This window comes from Oncorhynchus nerka, unplaced genomic scaffold (assembly GCF_034236695.1).
Source record: "Oncorhynchus nerka isolate Pitt River unplaced genomic scaffold, Oner_Uvic_2.0 unplaced_scaffold_1802, whole genome shotgun sequence".
Taxonomy (NCBI): Eukaryota; Metazoa; Chordata; class Actinopteri; order Salmoniformes; family Salmonidae; genus Oncorhynchus; species Oncorhynchus nerka.
In genome coordinates, this window is record NW_027039521.1 from 1783 (window position 1) to 5652 (window position 3870).

Consider the following 3870-nt stretch of genomic DNA (forward strand, 5'->3'; position numbering starts at 1 on the left):
GTATTATGGCTCTTTCTGTGGTACTCACTTTGGGATATTAAGTGAGGTAGACTTGTGGGCATTCCTAATATTTTCCACGACTTCCTCTTTTTGTATTGTAGTTTCAGTAGCGTAGTGGTTATCACGTTCGCCTCACACGCGAAAGGTCATATTCAATATTTCCCAATGCCCAGAGGCTAGCATTTGGTTTGAAACAGTTGTGGTTTATCTAAACCTTGCTGTCTACCTCTCCGACCTGTGGATCAATGTTGCCGTTTTTTTGGGGACCTCCACCGTGCGATCTGTATGAATGTGAACAGACCGACAGCTTCTCTGAGCCAGGCAAATGCATTTATCAGGGTCATTGTAATGGATATATCCAAAGAAATGGCAATATAATCCAAGGTAAAACAAACAAAAATGTAGATCGTTTTCTGTCATTTCAGCTGCTTGATGTGATTGTGTGATAGATTTAGTTGGCTGGCTAGCAAGGGAAAAGTAGCTAGCCTGCATAGGTACAGTGCATTCGGAAAGTTTTCAGGCCCCTTACTTTTTTCCACATTTTGTTATGTTACAGACTTATACTAAAATGGATTAAATAAAATAAAATCTATCTACACACAATACCCCATAATGACAAAGAGATAACATATAGCTTTTATTAACAAAACAAATATTTTAAAAATACCTCATAATTCCCGGCTTCTCAAGCATTATTGCTTAATTAATGGACTAAGTAATTTCTGATTTTCAATAGGTTCTGAGAGCGATAAATGCCCCACCCAGCCAAAGTCAGCCACACCCTTAGTATTCCACTCATCAGGTTTCTGTAGTGTAGTGGTTATCACGTTCGCCTAACACGCGAAAGGTCCCCGGTTCGAGACGGGCGGAAAACACTTTTTAACAAATTGGACAGTCAGCCTAATCACTTAGGGCTCGGTCCCATTTTCGGAATTCATGCTTTTCCTTCGCACTTCTCAGTATTTGGTATTCAGACTTACCTTTTTTGTCGCGTAACGCACTCTGCATGTGTGGCTAGCTTGGGCGCTCTGAATACATTCCTGCTACGTGTGGTCTGAGGTCCATAATGATTGAAGTAGTTTATCATGCCAAGGTAAGCCGACAAGAAACACAGCCCTTATTTTAAGTGTTTTTAAAATCCCCTGTGGGGAACATGAAGGGTGGAAAAATGATTGGAACCATTTTCCTGTTTGACCGCTTGTTTTTAATGGGTATTATGGCTCTTTCTGTGGTACTCACTTTGGGATATTATGTGAGGTAGACTTGTGGGCATTCCTAATATTTTCCACGACTTCCTCTTTTTGTATTGTAGTTTCAGTAGTGTAGTGGTTATCACGTTCGCCTCACACGCGAAAGGTCATATTCAATATTTCCCAATGCCCAGAGGCTAGCATTTGGTTTGAAACAGTTGTGGTTTATCTAAACCTTGCTGTCTACCTCTCCGACTAGTGGATCAATGTGGCCGTTTTTTTGGGGACCTCCACCGTGCGATCTGTATGAATGTGAACAGACCGACAGCTTATCTGAGCCAGGCAAATGCATTTATCAGGGTCATTGTAATGGATATATCCAAAGAAATGGCAATATAATCCAAGGTAAAACAAACAAAAATGTAGATCGTTTTCTGTCATTTCAGCTGCTTGATGTGATTGTGTGATAGATTTAGTTGGCTGGCTAGCAAAGGAAAAGAAGCTAGCCTGCATAGGTACAGTGCATTCGGAAAGTTTTCAGGCCCCTTACTTTTTTCCACATTTTGTTACGTTACAGACTTATACTAAAATGGATGAAATAAAATAAAATCTATCTACACACAATACCCCATAATGACAAAGCGATAACATATAGTTTTTATTAATAAAACAAATATTCTAAAAATTCCTCATAATTCCCGGCTTCTCAAGCCTTATTGCTTAATTAATGGACTAAGTAATTTCTGATTTTCAATAGGTTCAGAGATTGATAAATGCCCCACCCAGCCAAAGTCAGCCACACCCTTAGTATTCAACTCATCAGCTTTCTGTAGTGTAGTGGTTATCACGTTCGACTCACACGCAAAAGGTCCCCGGTTCGAAAGCTGGCGGAAACACTTTTTAACAAATTGGACAGTAAGCCTATTCACTTAGGGCTCGGCCCCAATTTCGGAATTCATGCTTTTCCTTCGCACTTCTCAGTATTTGGTATTCAGACTTAACTTTTTTAGTCGCGTAACGCACTCTGCATGTGTGGCTAGCTTGGGCGCTCTGAATACATTCCTGCTACGTGTGGTCTGAGGTCCATAATGATTCAAATAGTTTACCACTCCAGGGTAAGCCGACAAGAAACACAGCCCTTATTTTAAGTGTTTTTAAAATCCCCTGTGGGGAACATGAAGGGTGGAAAAATTATTGGAATAATTTTCCTGTATGACCTCTAGTTTTTAATGGGTATTATGGCTCTTTCTGTGGTACTCAATTTGGGATATTATGTGAGGTAGACTTGTGGGCATTCCTAATATTTTCCACGACTTCCTCTTTTTGTATTGTAGTTTCAGTAGTGTAGTGGCTATCACGTTCGACTCAATAAAATAAAATTTATCTACACACAATACCCCATAATGACAAAGCGATAACATATAGTTTTTATTAATAAAACAAATATTCTAAAAATACCTCATAATTCCCGGCTTCTCAAGCCTTATTGCTTAATTAATGGACTAAGTCATTTCTGATTTTCAATAGGTTCTGAGATCGATAAATGCCCCACCCAGCCAAAGTCAGCCACACCCTCAGTATTCCACTCATCAGGTTTCTGTAGTGTAGTGGTTATCACGTTCGCCTAACACGCGAAAAGTCCCCGGTTCGAGACCGGGCGGAAACACTTTTAACAAATTGGACAGTCAGCCTAATCACTTAGGGCTCGGTCCCATTTTCGGAATTCATGCTTTTCATTCGCACTTCTCAGTATTTGGTATTCAGACTTACCTTTTTTGTCGCGTAACGCACTCTGCATGTGTGGCTAGCTTGGGCGCTCTGAATATATTCCTGCTACGTGTGGTCTGAGGTCCCTAATGATTCAAATAGTTTACCACTCCAGGGTAAGCCGACAAGAAACACAGCCCTTATTTTAAGTGTTTTTAAAATCCCCTGTGGGAACATGAAGGGTGGAAAAATGATTGGAACCATTTTCCTGTTTGACCGCTAGTTTTTAATGGGTATTATGGCTCTTTCTGTGGTACTCACTTTGGGATATTATGTGAGGTAGACTTGTGGGCATTCCTAATATTTTCCACGACTTCCTCTTTTTCTATTGTAGTTTCAGTAGTGTAGTGGTTATCACGTTCGCCTCACACGCGAAAGGTCATATTCAATATTTCCCAATGCCCAGAGGCTAGCATTTGGTTTGAAACAGTTGTGGTTTATCTAAACCTTGCTGTCTACCTCTCCGACCTGTGGATCAATGTTGCCGTTTTTTGGGGACCTCCACCGTGCGATCTGTATGAATGTGAACAGACCGACAGCTTCTCTGAGCCAGGCAAATTCATTTATCAGTGTCATTGTAATGGATATATCCAAAGAAATGGCAAGATAATCCAAGGTAAAACAAACAAAAATGTAGATCGTTTTCTGTCATTTCAGCTGCTTGATGTGATTGTGTGATAGATTTAGTTGGCTGGCTAGCAAAGGAAAAGAAGCTAGCCTGCATAGGTACAGTGCATTCGGAAAGTTTTCAGGCCCCTTACTTTTTTCCACATTTTGTTACGTTACAGACTTATACTAAAATGGATGAAATAAAATAAAATATATCTACACACAATACCCCATAATGACAAAGCGATAACATATAGTTTTTATTAATAAAACAAATATTCTAAAAATTCCTCATAATTCCCGG

General features: G+C 39.9%; 1 non-coding gene across 1 annotated transcript; it reads left to right on the forward strand.

Moving 5' to 3' along the window:
• The first annotated feature begins 2783 nt into the window (after nucleotides 1-2783).
• On the forward strand, nucleotides 2784-2856 carry trnav-aac (transfer RNA valine (anticodon AAC)). Its single transcript has one exon. It is a non-coding gene; the product is annotated as a tRNA-Val (tRNA).
• Nucleotides 2857-3870: the final 1014 nt, after the last annotated feature.